This window comes from Perognathus longimembris, chromosome 2 (genome assembly GCF_023159225.1).
Source record: "Perognathus longimembris pacificus isolate PPM17 chromosome 2, ASM2315922v1, whole genome shotgun sequence".
NCBI lineage: Eukaryota > Metazoa > Chordata > Mammalia > Rodentia > Heteromyidae > Perognathus > Perognathus longimembris.
Genome location: NC_063162.1, coordinates 33563853 through 33580765, shown reverse-complemented (window position 1 = coordinate 33580765; position 16913 = coordinate 33563853). Strand labels below are relative to the sequence as shown.

Genomic DNA, 16913 nt, shown 5'->3' with positions numbered 1-16913 from the left:
TACTCTACACCTACCCTGGAATATTGCATACTAACCTCAAAAGAAAATAGAATTGTTACCTCTGAACTTAGTAATCTGTTGTCTGCAATTTTCCTTCTCTATTTTCCATCTTCCATCATTCAACTCTCAATTCAAATATCCCAACTCTTAAGTTTTATTTTGTACTTGCCCTTGTTCCTTCCTTCCTACGCCCTCTGCTCATTTATCTATGATTACATTTTTTATAACTTAATTATATAATAGCTATGTACAAGCTTCCCCCTACAGAAAAGTGAGCTGGAAAGCAATATTTATTTCTGAGCTATATTGCTCCTAGGGCCTAGAATAGTAACTGACACATAGCACATATTTCATGTTTTCCATGAGTCTTAAGTACAATAAGATTGGGTTTTATGCTCATATTTATGCCAAATCATCTAAAACACACTTTTCTATGTTGCTCATTGCCCAAAGAAAGGACAAAAGGAATATGATATCAAGTTATTTAAAGGACTGTATTTTACTTTCTCCTTGAACACAGGTTATTCTTAAACACACAGAAAACCACTTCCACCAGATTCATAAATAGTCTGGTTTTATGTTTTTATCCACACAAACGAATACCTGAGTTGATCTGTCAGTATTATGTGGCCAATTTCCATTTTTAAAGCCAGGAAAAGTTGGGATTTCATTGAAATAAATAGTAATTCCATCAGAATATATAACTAAATTGACATTGTTTTTCCACCAACTGTAAATAGGGGAAATAATTATTATATTGATAGTCATAAATTCATCTTTTTCTTCATCCTTGTATTTCCTTAGTGACAATATGCTCCAGATACTGACCTGAGTATGGAAATGCAAAGTTAAATGCATGATACTATACAACTGGGCTTTTCTTTATGCAGGAAAACACTTGCTTTGCTAAGATAACAAAGTCATTTGTGAAAAATCCCTTCAGAAAACAGCTATGGCAAACATCTCTGTTCATAGAGTAGAATGGGCTCACCTGAGTCCTAATATGTAGTTGGTGTTCCAACGTAAAACATTTATGTTTTCTTGAATATGAATAAAAATAGAAGGCTGTATCAACAGGAGGTAAGAGAGAATAACATTTGCAACAGAAATGAGCAATGTACTTTAAATAAATATTTTGCAATCATGGAAGTCATGAAGCATTTTAGAAACAAAGTAAGTCTCTTCTCAGCCACTGTCAACTGCAGCATGCTTCACTAGGCAGGGCCACAGGCACAAAGGTGTTTAAGTAAGTAGCTTAAGAAGGATCATTTTTCATCTGTAGTCCAGAATTCACATGATCAGTTTTCAATAAAATGGCAAAATGTTCCCAATGTATCCCAAAGTTACTGTGTGATCTGAATTGTCAATAGTTGAATTGGGTTGCCAGGGACAGGAGAATATGTTCAGGAGGAAATGAGAAACATTTCACTACAAGGTCTTCATAATTACATTAAAAAGTACTACTGCTAGGATGCTGAATATTTTTTAGTATGCTATGATAACCTTTAAATCTATGATGTCATTCATTTGTACTGTAATGGATTACTTCATACCCCCATTATTTTCTTCTTAACTCCTTTGCATGCAAGTTACCTATTTCTTCCTTTCCTTGAAACTGCTCAATCACAATACCACATTCTAACCCTCCTTTTCAAACTTCCTGTCATTTGTCACTGTTGTCTCCTTGATTCGGTAAATCAACCTCCATTACTCATGTTTTCATCATTACCTTCTTCAAGCCTTCCTGGAGATCTTCCATGTGACATCTTTCCATGATTGTTCAAAGAGACTCTATTCTTAGTAATTTAGAGCAGCTTATCTCAAACTTCAATGTGTCTATGAATCATCATTAGATAGTATGTTCTGATACAGTAAGTCAAGAGTGAGAACTAGGATATTGCATCCTAAAAACATCTTCAGAGATGATGATGATGATAATGAAAATGCTGATGATTCATAGGCTGGATGATGAGTACTCACATATTCTTTATTAAAGTAGCTCCTAGACACATGTAGTAATTGAACTCTGAAAACGAGGCTAGTCTTATTTGTATGCTGTATATATAAAATGCACATCCAAGTTCAAGGATATGGTAGGAAAAATTAAATATTTCATCAATATTTTTATATTGATCATATAGTAAAATGACAAAACTTGCAGATATATTACATTAAAAGTATAACTGTTGGGAACTGGTGGGTCCTGCCTATAATCCTAGCTATTTATTGACTGAAATATTTATTGGACTGCAATTTGAAGCCAGGAGGGCAGCAAGTCCAGGAGATTCTTATCTCCAATTATCCACCCAAAAAGCCCAAAGTGGAACTATGGCTCAAGTGATAAGAGTACTAGCCTTGAGCAAAAAAGCTCAGGGACAGTGATCAGGCCCTGAGTTTAAGCTACCGGACCAGTGCACACACACATGCATGTGCACAAGCAAACACACACACACACACACACACACACACGCACTACTATGCTATGCTTATTTTACTTCTTTAAGGTGTAAACATGATAGAAAAACTTAAACTACATTTATGGACCACATTATATTTCTACTGGCCAGTATTGACCTAATGAAAGGTGGTAATTTCAGAAACCAATTGAGGCTTAGTATTCTGGGCCATTCATTTGATTCGGAAGTTTATTGACTTGTGATGGGACCTAGCAAGTTTGTATTTGCAATTCCTTATTATTTTGCTTCAATAGGACATTCCAAGTCAAGTAAGCTTTAAGTCTCAGAGAACTTGAATCTTCCTTATTGTCTACACATGAGGCAACTCTCTTCTGAGTTTCAACTGTTGCTATTATGCAGAAAGGCAGCTATAATTATGCCCCTAAGTTGTTACTGCCCTCAGTCTCTTATTTCTGAGTCACTCCTTTTAGCTATCACACCATCGTAACCATTTATTCTTCCCTGAAGCATGTATTTGTGATAGCTTATTAATTTCCATGGGCATTTGCTCATGCTGTTGTCCCAGACAGATGGTCAGATATTCCAGGCCTATGGTATTCTGCTTATCCTCTGAAGGCTACATTCAGACTCGACTCTGAAATGCATCTGGCTATTCCAGATTGAAGTGACTGGGCACTACTGAAGGAACCATCAATCCTGGATATTGTTTTTAGGAATATTATAATTTAAGTGCATTTATAACCTTATCTTTTTACTCACCCCTTAACCAAGCCTTCTCTGGAATTATTAAGAACAATTTGATTAATCCACAAGAATCCTTGTAAAACAAACATCCTTGTCCTCTGTTTTACTGAGGACTGTGATTGGAAGGAAATAATATAAATCAGCTAAATTAAATGCAAAGTGGACAGGGTGCATAATAGATACAGAGAATTCCCTGGTGTTCTCATTCAGGAAAGGAAACAGCAATGGAAGCACTGTTCACTGTTGCTTTATGCATTTATCCAAGCATGCATGGGAGCTGGCGAGGGTCACCTGCTTCTGGCATTGGATTCCTTATTTCCCTATGGTGAGAGTTTCTATTCTATCTAGTTACAGCTAAACCATAATCCATTCTCCTCTTCGAACAGCAATTCTATGCCAATACTGGCCATCTTCCTGATTCTAAGCTATCTCCTTTTCTCACATTTTGGAAAGTCATATAAACCATGCAGAAGATACCTCTCACTTAGCTTACTCATAACTAATAGCACACCATAAGACTTTGCACACTGAAACCTTAGCTCTGGGACTATCTTGTTCTCCATGATGTTTGTGTCATCATTTTGAGTGAATGAACACCAAAAGGAAAACCTTAATACCTTAGCTCTTGTCCTCAAGCTCTCCTTCAGATCACTTGTTCTGAATCATTAGAAAATCACTTTTTGTGTCCTTGTACTTTTCAAGAGCTCAATCACTCATTAATCCTGACATTTGCCACTTAAACTAACTACTCGAGCTGTGATGCATTTTCTTAACAAAGGAAAAGCCTCTTATTTCCATTTCCTGGAGCTCATTTTGATAAATTTTATTTTATATGATCAGAGGCATATGGATCTCGTGCCTTTGTGTGCCTCCCCCTTTACTGAACTCTTTTTAAAGTTTTTTTTGTCTCATACTATTTTTTTCTTTTTGGATAAATAAAATGATAAGTAAGGTAGGGTCATAACATATATATTTGAATATGAAATAGTATATTTCAGTTAGCAATATTTATATCAGAAAATCTAATGCACATTCTTCCCTACTGTGTCATCTACTACTTGATCTAAGATGAATACTTAATGATTTTGAAAACATAAGTATTTTTACACCTGTAAACTGAGAACAAAATGCAGCTTCAAAGGACTCTTACGAAGGCTTGAACAAATATTATCCAGAAAGGGCCAAACAAAATGACTGATAAGCATTTGGGAAATGTTTCAACTATATAGTAATAAAAATAGCATCTAGTAGAGACTTCGAATATAAAAGTTTAGTAAGTTCTTGATCACTCAATTTAAAGTTGATTTGCATGTGTGGTTCTCTTAATACTGATTTTGTTCATCAATTCATTCATTTCCTGTGACCTCTGAATTTTATGCTTTATCTACAAGATGCAGGACACCCAAACTCCATTTCTGATTTACTCTATCAACAGCTTTGTCATTCACCACCGGAATTCCCACTTCAAGAAGGTACAGCTCTACTGTGTATTTTCAAAACTGTTTCTCTGAGTTATTCTCAAGATTTCTTACTATGTTCCTCCAAAATAACCAACAGGGGCAAGAAAACCATTCCACTCTCAGAGCATTTATGTATTAGGAATGTGTCCTTGAAGTAGGGAGCATATGGGGAAGGACAAGCTCCTGCTAACTAGACCAGATAGTACCTAGAGCAAAAAATATTGTGCTTGTCAGCCTGCTGTGCACTGGTATAAGAAGCCATCAACATGACTCTAAGTGGCAATAAATAAAACTTCAAAAGAGACTGAATACATTTACATATGTAAAAGACCAGGAGATAAGAGGGAAAAGAGGCACTGCAAACATCCTATCATGCTATCATCATTTTATAACCTAGGATGAAAGACCACAGAGAAGATAAAAGCAAAAGAACGCCCCCTCATCCCCACCCACATGCACACATGTAAACTGACAGTAGGAAATAAATGGGAAAAGACTTTGTAGAAAGTGGCACAGTACAATTTTACTATTAAAGTAAAACTTGAAGGTAACAGAGATTCCACATCAAGCAAACACAAAAACACATTAAAGGGAATTACATGAGGAATTCCAAAGCTTCTCAGTCTGTGGGCACACTCAGTGTTAACAGTTGATCTCTGAGAGATTTGAATACTTAATATGCAAAGAAAATTAGATGAATAGGTTCCCCAGGCACTAATCCTTTCTGACACACTTCAGTCCCATTGGTCTAAAGGCCTGAGGTGTTTTCTAATTGAGGGAAGACAAATCTTGCTTCTAGCAGAGATGATGCCTGGCAGATGAAGGACAGTAGATGAAGTACATATACATTTCTAGTTGTAACCCTAAAGAAATTATTTTTGCATCTGTTGGAGTTATGCAATCCACACACAGGATTTGGGGCATGAACAGACCCTTAGAGAAACAGGGATGGCCAAAAGTCAATCTTGAATTGTTACCTTCCTGGATGATGAGATTGGATTGGTGCCAGAAAGACTAGGAAGAAGTTCTTGTTAGAGCAGTTTGAGAAGGCATATTAGGCAGAAAACTCTGGAAGACTCCATCTCCAAAACAATCAGTAGAAAGCTGAGCCAGAGGTATGACTCAAGAGATAGAGCATCACCTGAACAAACAATCTGAGCAAGCACAAAACCCTGAGTACAAATCCAGTTCAGGCAAAACATAAATAAAAAATAAATTCATAAATAAATTAATTACAAAGAAACAAAGATGGAAATCACAGTTGTTTTGTCATCAACATAAAACCATAAGGTTACAGAGAGTCATGTAAACATGATTTATACTTCAGCATTACCTTTGCTTGAATGATCACCATACTTCACTGCTTGCTAGGTTTAGAAATAATTTTTCTATAATGAATATATTTTAAATATGAATTCATGCAGTGTAACATTTATTAGAGAAGATTGGAGAGGTTTCCTGAGTCAAGGTTCTTTTCTCTTCATGTCTCTCCACCTGTCAAATCCCATGCATTCTTAGGATCCAGATCAGTCTACTCTCCACCAAGAAGCCTTCTTCATTGTCCCAGAACTCTCTCTTCTGGGAATCTCATAGCTTGCTCTTGCATTAAACATCTGAACATTTCACACAAATCTAATTCACCTTAGCAAAGTGGATTTTATGTCATGATTTATATCCCTAATGGGTACACCTACACATCTATAACTCACCATCTTGTCAATCCTATATAGTGTCAGTAGCAAGAGATAAATACTTATAATAGTTAAAATGGGTTTGATGAAGTAGAATTTGGGTGACATAATACTTTAGGAGTTAGAGAACTTTGAAGGCCTGTGGCAAAACCCAAAGGCCTTTGGGTTTTAGCACAGGCCTTCCTGGGAGAGTTCGAGCTATTACAAAGACCAATCATTTCCTCACTAATGGTGCCACTAGCTAAGACTGAGCTCTGTAAATACCCCTCTTGCCAATTCTCCTCCATGGAACCCGATCTTACACTCTTATTTCAATCACTTTTATTTACTTCCTTCTGACAAGCCATTCTTGTGTAGTACTTGGTCTGGCAACAAGGGAGTAGGAAAGATGACATGTGGACAGTTTTCCAAAGTAAGATGGATTTCTATAGAAAAGTAAGGAGTTTATACGTAGACAGGTAGAAAAGCTAATGCATCCAGGGAGAGAGAAAACTGGGAAATTATCTGCTGATATTTCAAGGAGATTCCATTTTCTGAAGACAATAGAAATAAAAAAAAGTAAAAGGTGAAACTGCAAGGAATTAAGATCAGCACTCTTTTCAGTGATCGCTGGAGAAAAGTGGTGGATGGCTCTTGGGTCAATTTAATTTTACTCTGCTTTATTTTCTTTAGTTACAGTTCATTTGTTTTCACAGGCTATGAACATAGATGAAGAACAAGTTGGATAAACTTCTTTTCACATAGAAGTGTCTTCCTATAATTTTTTAGCCTTGATTCAGATCAATATGGGAGCCAATCCATGGCATATTATTTGGGCTACATCTCTGGTCACCTGACCTTCTGTAGATATTTGTCCTTTTGTACTTGCATCCATTCTCCCTTCATCAAAGCACTAGGACTACCCTCAATGCAATTATCTTGACCCTATTTGTAAGACTTTGGAAAAAGGATTGGGATTAATACATACATACATGTATATAGACATTAACCTATATATTAATGTATTAATGAATATATGTTAATATATACACATATATATTAATCTAAGTGCCTTGCTTCTACTTTGGATGGCAGAGGAGTCAGATTCTCTTTTGCCAATAGAGAAAAGAAAACAGGGCCAGAGATAAATAAGGAGCACAATGGCCTAGATTTGACAGAGAGAAATACAGTTATAGTACTGCTGCAGGCTTCCTGCAATCATGGTTAGTGCCCCTAAAACCCACCATACATTCTGCAAAGTGCGGCAAATACCAACCTCGCAAAGTAGCACAGTACAAGAAGGGCAAGGATTCCCTGTACGCTCGTAGAAGGTGCTATTATGATAGGAAGCAGAGTAGCTAAAGCAGTCAGACTAAGCCAATTTTCAGGAGAAAAAAAGCTAAGACTATAAAGAAGATGGTGCTGAGACTTGAATTTTTCGGTCCTAATTGTAGATCTAGGAGAATGGTGGTTTTGAAGAGATACAAATATTTTGAACTGGGTGGAAGTAAGAAGAGAACAAGGGAATGTGATCTGGTTCTAAGCCCCAAATTTTATTATGAACACAGTATCATCATGAGGCCTAAGTTCTGGCTTTTGTGAGGAATCAAAATTCACAAGGTCTTATCTCCAATTTCCATTATTAAGAGAAGAAAATTGTGATATCAAATTTTTTAAAAAGCAATATACTCTTCTAGATAAAATCTCAATCTAGTGATGTCAAGATGAAAGAAACAGTTGACTATGATTCATCCTACTGTAAATAAATGAAACAACTTGTGTCATTAGAAAAAATATTAAAAGATAAAAATAAGCTTCCTTTTTCCAAGACATGTCCTTTAATTCCATTTCATTCTCAAGCAGAGTCTACAGCATTTGGACACATTCCCAATTCTTTGCTTTTTACTTATTAACAAAAGTTGATTCCTGTATCTGTGACCATGAAATTTATTTAAGATTCTTTTTATTCTTCTTGACAAATACTTAGCTTACCATCACCCAGTAATCTTAAGTCTTCCTACAGTGAGAGAAAACATGTAATTCTCTGGGGAAAAAAGTCTCTTCAGCTGAATCTCACTGGGAAGTCACCAGTTTAGTGTCTGTTGAAAGTCTGTTTAAAAATGGGTTTCAGGATGACTTGAATCTCTTGCCTGAAAATTTCTTCACGAAATGCCTCTCAATGAATCAAAGATGTTCCAGTACATTAACTTCTTACAGGTATGCTGAGTGTTTGAGGAATGGGCCATAATCCTCAAGGTTAAAGAAAGGCACATTTAAACACCTCTGACCACAAAATAAAGAATGCTGATGCTGCTTTAGTACAAGGCTTGCAGGATGACTCCCTGAACCTAGGGCACAAGGACAAGTTGGTTCTTATAATTGTTAGGATAAGTGTTTAGTCTTAATTCTGTCTTTTAATGTCACAGGCTTCCATTCAGCACTGTTCTGCATGCACTGATAAACCACAAATTTCCCTGCCTTTGTTTACATATCATCTGAAAATAAAATGATTCTTTTTAATGTGAGATTAATTTTATACTATTGATGCATAGGCAATTTTTCTTAGTGGTTAAGAGTATACAGTGTAGTCCAATCAATGTTCACTAAACACAATGAAAAAGTAGAGTTTGTTTGGACCTGGATATGAAACAGCTGCAGTAAGGAAACCAATGGGGCTGAAGAACAAAAGTAGAAGAATCAACGTAAGTGAAGCTTATAGGAGAAAACAGTAGAAGATATCCCTAAATGTTTGATAGTACCACCCCTTTCTAAGTACTTAAATACATCTATCCACCTTTATTTTATCACAATAATTCTATGCTACAAGTCACAGAGATCTGATAACCTGCCCAAAATCAGAAAAAAATACTCCTATTGAGACAACCAGTTTTCAAAGTCTATACTCTTAAACCCACTCTATTCTTTCCTACTGATATAATTAGCATTAAGATGTGTGACAGTGAAAGTTAAGAAATCAGGTTATAGCAGACTGCTTGGGACCAAATTGTGGATGGTCTTGAGCACTCTGGATTGGGAACTAGGAACATGGGCCATATCCTGAAGACATAAGAGGGTCTGCAAAAGGGTTAAGCAAAAGATGGCATGGGTAAAGCTGTGATTGAGGAAGAATCTGGCAGTGGGATTATGATTATTTGAAGAGAAGAGTTGTTCATCTGTGTAATTCCCACTCTGGGGAGGCTGAGACAGTAGGATCTTGAGTTGCAGGACTGGCTGAGCTTCTTAGAGAGTTCAAGGCTAGCCAGAGCTACACAGGGAGACACAGTCTCAAAAAAGTAACAAAGAAAGAAAAGGAAAAGAACATTTAATGTGTACACAACTTTACTTTTATATTTCCTTTTCATTTATCCTTCTTTATTCTTTGGCAATATCGTTTTAGTTGAAGAACTACATCCCAAGCAATTGTTGCTTTATTTCTTAGATTGGGGCTCTTTCTCCCTCTACCCCATATTTTCTAGGCCACCATTCTCTTACCTAAGGTCTCTCATGTAGCAAGGATTATATGCACATACCACCATTCCTGCTTGTTAGGTGTCTTGCTTTTTTCCTGGGCTGGCCCTGAACCATGAGCCCCCTGGCTCCATTTCCCAAGTAGCGGATAACAATTCTGAGCCACCATGCCTGGTGTGAAAGGTCAATTGAGCATACTCTCATAAGAATCCTATGTTAGAATAAAATCTATGGCTGAAGAATATTTTTAACCTCTTGTACTGATAAAATACTTGAATTTGAGGCATGTGTTGTAGCTATTCTTACTTTTTGAGTTTGTATGTCAAGAATATGTGCACATTTTATAATATCTGAGGATCTATTCTAAAATAATTGGATATATTCATATCTAATTAAGATAAATGGCATATGCCCTCGAACTATTAAATCCCATAGCACCCGAACACTTAAACAGAATTATGAATAAAATTAAGCAGTGTTTACCAGTTCCTACTCAACATGTTTCCATTATCCTCCATTTTTGATAGGAATTTGTGTGTATGACTCCTGCCCTAATATCTCCTTGTTGACTAGTCTGAAATAGCAAAGGCAACCTATTACACAGGACTTACACATGAAGGAGTTGAAAGACCTCTATTTATTCCAGTTGTCCTTATAATAAGAGAGCACACTAGAGTGAAAACATATAATACTTAAGACAAATTCATTTTAAAATTCAGAATCCTAGAGAGTTAAACCTTTGTTTTTTTCCTAGAAAGTAAATAAAAAAGATTTTATCATAGGCATGAGAAATCATTCTCTCACAGCCTTCTGATTTCATTGGAAATAAGGATTCTAAATGTGCTGAATTATTTCCTATAGCCTTTCTATATTTTGTTTTAGCTTTATAAATATTGTGTTAATACGTACATGTGAAAAAATTAAACCAAACAACATCTTACATGTGATGCTAACTGTATACGCTTGACATATATTTCTTCTGTCTCAAATCCAACTTTCCTGGTTAGTTACCACTAGCGAACTGTATTCTGTATAACTATTATAGATTCACACTCTTTCTGAAACTTTCCTCCCCCATCCCCCCCCCAAAGAATACTGAGTTTTATGAAACATGAATCCAAAGGAATTGGAAATTTGAGACTGAACAAAGTAGAGTTCTTCTAGGCTCACTGCCTAATTCCAATTAAGCCCTCTTTGATTTAGTTTCAATACTGGGCTAGTGGCCCAGCACTTAATTTCATGGTTACAATAAATCACGTGAGCCATCAGCAGTGCCATCTTCAATTGAGATTTACACACTTATAGAGAGCCTAACAAGTTTTCCGAGAAAGAGGGAAATACAGAAGTTCTAAAGTGTCCTAAAATAATTGTTTAACTAAAAATCGAAAGGCTTATTCAAATTCCTTGATTGTTTCTAACAAGTTGACATGCACCCAAGAAGAGAGTATTTGTGTACTTTGTTGGCTTCTTCATGCTGAAAATGTACAGAGAAATTTAGAATAACAAACCAAAAGCATTCATCAAACCAAAATTATTAATAAGATTTAATCAAAGAATTTGAATTTATCCGAATCTGACTCAAAAGATGAAGAGGTGATTTATGTAAGTTTAAATAAATGAAAAGTGGGGAAAACATGCTCACCAACTTCATATTTTTGACAGTTATAATTAGAATAGAGTTAAATCCAGACAGATGATACAAGGAATATATTCTTATTTTGAAGATGTACTATATTTTTTATTAAGTAGATGCCCAAGGTGAGTTTTATTTTTTGTCCTTCTTTTAAATTCAGAAAGTCACCTAGAACTTGTACCTGAGGAAGAAGAACAAAGCTGGAGGCATCATACTACACCTATTTTTAAAGTACACAGCAGAGCTATAGTAAATAAAACAACATGGAACAGGCATGAAGACAGACACATATAGACACATACATATCCAAGAGCCAATCATATTTCCAGCAATGAATAAAAAGTGCATGCATGGTCATCTTGCCTCTAGGACCCAGCACAGTCACCAAACTCAAGGATGTTCAAGTTCCTTGTATGAAATATAGTAGTCTTTGTACATAAACTATATATATATATATATATACATATATATATAATGTTTCCTGCCTACTTGAAACCATTTCCAGGTTATTTTATAATATCTAATACAGTAGAAATAACCTTTAAATACTTGTTACAACATAATGTTTAGGGAATGCTAAGGGAAAGTGCTGTATATGTTCAGTGCAGAAACACTTTTCTGAAAAAAAATTAATCTGTGTTGTGTTTTCACAATCTGTTTTGAGAGCAGATTGTATACAAACATATGGAATCCTGCTGTACTTGGGATTTGGAATGTCAACCAGTGCTCATGCTTTAAAGGCTTGGGCCACACATCTTCATAGTAAGTACTGTGAGACTGTGAAAGTTTTCAAAAATGGGGTCCAGGGTCCTCAGGTCATTCTGGAGACATCTATGAAAGAGAAAACTGGGGCTCCAGACATTTCCTCTTCCTATTATTTGATTCCTCATCAGGAAGTGAGCAATTTTCCTCTCCCCTGTGCTCCCCAAGATGGAGAGTTATCTTATGTGAAGCCCAAACTGAATAGACCTAGTCTGTCATGGACTGGAAAATGAACACATGTGATCCAAAAGAAATGTTTTCTTTTGATGAGTTGACTCTCACACATGTTTTACTGATAGAAAGCACAACAACACAAATATTCTTTAGCTTTCAAAAGAGGAAAATCCTGTCATTTTGACAATGTGCATGAACATTATTTTGAATGAAATAAGCCAAGTACAGTCAAGTACTGTCTGGTCTAATGTGTGGCTGGAATCTAAGGTTACATTTAGGCAGAATAGTTTGGTGGTTAATTTGAGAATGATGGAAGATATATAAGCCAAATAACATAGAGCTTTAGGTCAGAGGAATATAAATTAGTGTTAATATTTGTTAAAATAGTATCTGTTAAATATATTAACAAGATTTATTAATAATTTTAACAGATAATAATTTATATATTTATGGAGTACCATACTAGTAACCTTAGAAATTTTTTAAAAGCAAAATTGACCAGAAAATAAAGAAAGACAAAAGCAAGAACAATGACACAGAAGTGTTTAAGAAGAACTCGGGGAAGGTTCTTTCTTGACGTTACCCTGCCTAGGATAAGTGCTACCAAATCTCTCCCTTGCCCTCTGCATTCTACTATTCACAGATGATACCTGCTGTTCAGCAAGGTGAGGATGGAAGGACCAGGAGCCAGTAGAAAGCAAGGGAGCACAGCTGGAGCTACTGAGTAGCTACCCCTACCTTGAAATTCATCATCATGAACAGATAATTTCTCTATTTGGAAAATAAAGGTTTAGGTCAGATTTTCTTTATTTGTGTGAATAAAATCACTTAAACATCATAAGTAATCATTTGCTAACACCAAAGGATAGCATCATTTATTGTGTTATTTGACAATCAGAATCCTTTTGTTAGATATCAAAGGGAATGCAATAGTAAAATAGCTTTCATAGTTCAATTGTGGTCACTTTTAGATGAAACATAAAGATTTTTATTTCCCCTACAAAACAGCTCTTAAAATCATCTCATAAAATCAATTATAAGATCTGATTCCGAAATTGCTGTTCAAAACTAAAAATAATTAAATTTAACTCAAGCATTTATGGAACACATCTGCTAAAAACTTTACAGATCAAAATTGTTGTTGGTTTTAATAATTTGCTCAATGTTTTCAGCATTCTGTCTATTTATTATAATGACTAAGATCTGTAAAAGAAAATGCTTCTCAATTATCTGTGAAAGATAAGAAAAGTACAGAGTAACAAGGAGCAAAGAGGTCCAGAGAGGACTACAGCTACTCTCATTTGGAGAGGTGGCAAAAAGAAAATCAAGGAAGATTTCATAGAAGAGGTTAAGATTTAAGATAGAATAGAGGTAGCTTATATGTACAAAGGGGGTAGAAGGTCATTACTTTATAGGCAAAGGGTTGAATGTAGGACAGAAATTAGAAAATTTCAGTAGCATTTGGGGCGGGGGGGGGGGGGGGGCTAAGTCCTCTATTTGCCTGGAGTGTAGGGTGTATAGAGGAGAAATATAGAGATGGACTGCAAAAGAGACTAGTGTTACATTGTGAATGCCATGCTTCCATATGTAGAATTCCTCAGGCATGAGTTAGGAAACCACTGGAAGTTTCAAAGCAGTTAAGAGGTATAATTTAAAATACATGATTGCTATTTGGTGCAGGAAGAGTCTGTTTGCAGTAGTGTCTTTTGCATTGTAAGAGAACAGCAATGCACAGCTTCTATCTATCTACTAGATATCCCCACCGAAAAATACCAACCAACCAGTTAACCAAAAAAATGATTCTCCAAATTCCACAGATATTACCAAATGTTGCTGAAAGCAAATTTCCTTAGTTTTTTAAAGCACTGATGTAAGAGTAACTTAAGGAGATATTCTTATGGTAATTATAGACATGGTGACCATATATTGTAGGCATCTAGAGACTACAATTAAACAGAACTATTTGACCAAAAAAAATGAGAATAACTCTTTTTGGGAGCTAGGAATGGAAGAATCATGGTTTGAGGCCAGCCTATACAAAAATAGGATTAACATGGAATACCAGAGTAAGAAGGTTACAATCTAAAACCAGTGTGGGCAAACACTGCAAAATCTAATCTTAAAAACAAATCTAAAAACTTAAAAATGGCCAAAGGCCTAGTTTAAATGGTAGAGCTGTGTGCTTAGTGAGGCCGTATATTCAGATTCTAGCACCATTAGGCAAAATATGAGACAATTAGAAGCAAAGAAGGGACAGTTCCTGCAGTGGATAATAACATCCTGTCTAAGGAAGTAGTAATGGAAACAAAAAGTGTATCAGGGTCAATTTGGTGCCTCTTCTCATGATTTTCCTAGGTGTGATGTTTTGGATAGGAAATAGCTTCCATAAGTATGTGTGAAACATTAATAGCACAATAAAATAAAATAACAGACAATGGTGCTATTTTTGGAGGTTGTGGGAATTGTAGTGTGTGATGTCTCCTAAAAAACAGGTTTTGGTGGTGTGCCTTTGAAAACATTACAGCTTGTGCCTATATCCTATCTTCACTGTTTCCTGTTCACCAAGATGAAGAGCCTACTCTTTTGCATGCTCCCATCATTGCAATGTTTTGCCCAATTATCTGGGACCAAGCAAACATGGATGGAATTTTCTGATGTTGTGAGCCAAAATAAATCTTTCCTTTAACTTCTCTCTGGTATTTTGACTTATGCTAGAAAAGCTACTTGACACACTAAATTCCCAAACAGTGTTTTCAAATGAATTTGGTCACAGAACTTCTATAGTGCACATCAATTTTCTATGGAACACACACTTGGGAAATGCTGAAGTTTAAAGTTAAAATTATTCACTGTTAATGGTAATGCATTGAAAAAAATAGGCAAATAGAATTTTTTCATAGCTAACATCAAATTGCTTAATAACCTAAGGTCTGAGAACAATGTGTTTCCTTGGTCTCATTTTGGTTAGTTTTAATAATGATTACACATATATTACACTTTTGTTCTAACTCATATGGAAAAGATCCTGTGCTGGTACATATGAGATGCAGTGATTCAAAGACATAGATGCTTGGCAAACAGCTTATGATTGGGATGAGACAAAAAAATGAAAAGCCTCTAATTCAATGAAAAAAGTGATGTATTACTGAGCAGCAAAGTGCCTGGCAAGTCGATAAAGAAAGCATTGAGTATGAAATGAGGTTGCTCCTGAGCACTTTGTAGGTATCAAGGTGTCCTTTGTGCTGGTGAGAAAAATCCTTGACCTCCAGGAGCTACTGGTCCCTTCCAGCCTCAAAGAAGACATAATCTGAATCAGAGCCTGGGAATGATCAGTGTTAGACCTAGAAAGGAGAAGGTACTTGATCCTGAGTCTAGGGCAAGCTCTGTTGAGGCCTGTTGTTGTCACCCAGGGCTCCAAACCAAGATCCCTGCACTTGTTTATTGGTTTTTTTCTTGTCTTGAAAACCGTAATGATCTGAGAACAACAGGACTCTTTCATTTTATACTGGCGAGTTATGAGATAAACAGTATAGCAAGTTCTGCCTGGTCACCTCTTGTGCTGGTTGTAGACACTCAGCTCTAACACATGGTTTATTTGCTTTGACACTGTTTCCTTATTTGTTTTACAGCCCAACATGTCCTATTCTTTGGATGTGTCCCAGATAAGCATTAATTTATCTACCAAATAATAGTTCAGGAAGGAATATTTTGCTTATCTGTGGGGAAATCAATTCAACAAACCTATTCCTTAGCAACTAAAGAGTTCACCTTATATCAAGAATACTTATAAATATACTTTGGGGATTGCTTTTTAGAGGAGAAAAAAGAGTTTAAAATCATTATGATTAATTTAAATAAAATTGGTTATACAAAGAAGGCATCCAGAGTACTTAATACATTAACAATAAATGTACTATCCAGTGATTATTTCTTCTCTTCATAGCAATGACTCATCAGGGCTCTTTTTACTGCACACACAATGCAAGTGAATTACTGGTTTCAAAAAAGAAAGTGGCAGCTCTTCTTTTCTTTGGCTCTTGTCTATGGAAAACTGAAATCTCCATATGAATCCCAGGGAGAAAGGATGAAAATACAGTGGCAAAAGCTCACAGCTGATCACCAATTCATGGATTGAGGAAATAGACACTACATTCTTGGTGGTACATACAATTTAACGAAAGCACAATGAGGAAATATGTCTGCTAGAAAACAATTACTTTCTACACATCACATAGCCATTGCTTAGAAATTCTGTATTGTCAAATGACGATGATGATGGAGGAGGAGGAGGAGGAGGAGGAGGAGGAGGAGGAGGAGGAGGAGGAGGAGGAGGAGGAGGAGGAGGAGGAGGAGGAGGACCACCACAACAGTGGAACATGGAAATTGTAAAAGTTAATTGTTCAGGAAGATCAGTAGCTGATGGAAGGAGAAAGGAGAGTATACTGGGAAGTAAAGAGGATCTATCAATATCAATCTATCATATATCTACATAGATATATGGAAGATTATAAGACCAGTTATAGTTTGGTCAGTAAACAGATAGATGACTAGATAGACAGATAGATAGACGGATCAATGGTAGACT

At 35.9% G+C, this 16913-nt stretch overlaps 1 protein-coding gene and 1 pseudogene across 1 annotated transcript in view; one reads left to right on the top strand and one right to left on the bottom strand.

The window, feature by feature from the left end:
* Positions 1-16913, bottom strand: part of Prkg1 (protein kinase cGMP-dependent 1) — a 919569-nt gene that overhangs the window by 438808 nt on the left and 463848 nt on the right. The gene's annotated exons all lie outside the window — the stretch shown is intronic.
* On the top strand, positions 7512-8319 carry LOC125346327 (annotated as a pseudogene).